This window comes from Convolutriloba macropyga, chromosome 7 (genome assembly GCF_964194025.1).
Source record: "Convolutriloba macropyga chromosome 7, txConMacr16.3, whole genome shotgun sequence".
In the NCBI taxonomy this organism is placed as follows: domain Eukaryota; kingdom Metazoa; phylum Xenacoelomorpha; order Acoela; family Convolutidae; genus Convolutriloba; species Convolutriloba macropyga.
In genome coordinates, this window is record NC_134474.1 from 71,137,369 (window position 1) to 71,138,261 (window position 893).

Below are 893 nucleotides of genomic sequence, written 5' to 3' on the forward strand. Positions count from 1 at the left end.
GTTTACTTTTCAAGAAAACCATTCTCGAAAAAAGCGTCAAAGTTTAGTCGCAAAATGATGAAGACAAGAGGCAGCTACCTTCTCCTTGAGGCAAACAAAGGGCAAAACTTTCAACATCAAACGTTTCATCAAGCGATGCTTGCAAAACATTGACGCTGTTTTTCAGTCTTATATAGTGTAAGGCTATAAAAAGCCTGGTTTACTTTTCAACAAAATCAATCTTGAAAAAAAACGTTTAGTTAAGGCGGAAATCAATGAAGACAAGGGACAGCCCTACGTTCCACTTGACGCTAACAAATGGCAAAAACTGTTAACATAATTTAACACTTCATCAAGCAATGCTTGCTAAGTATTGCAGCTGAGCTTAACAACTCAGAAATCAAATTGAATAGCACTCCAAGGTCATTTCAAGCAGTTCAATTTAGAATGGCATGAAAAGCGAAATTTGATGCTACATTCTATCAGAGCCATACAGATATGTTCACTTTGTTCAACATTTATATTCAGCAACTATTATTAGTACGCATTCGTCATTCATGAAGTCAGACTATAAATCAAACTCGAACTACCTTAACCACCAGCGAAACAATACTACGAATTAACAGTATTGCATCAGATTCTTTGCGATTGGATTGCGAATCAACCTGTTATTGATACAGAATATTCGACAAAATTTCTACATGGTTAACAAATTTCCCATGACATCAAATTTACACTGAAAAGGTGACGTTATGGAAAAATGTTCACATTCTGTCGACATTATTATCTACAACCAATCAACAGTTGAATTTGACATGTAAATCCACGTGACTAGCAGCATAAAAGGAGCTTGAAGAACTACCAAAAATCAGTTGAAACTTGTTAATTTTGTCTTATTAAACTGACATACAGTG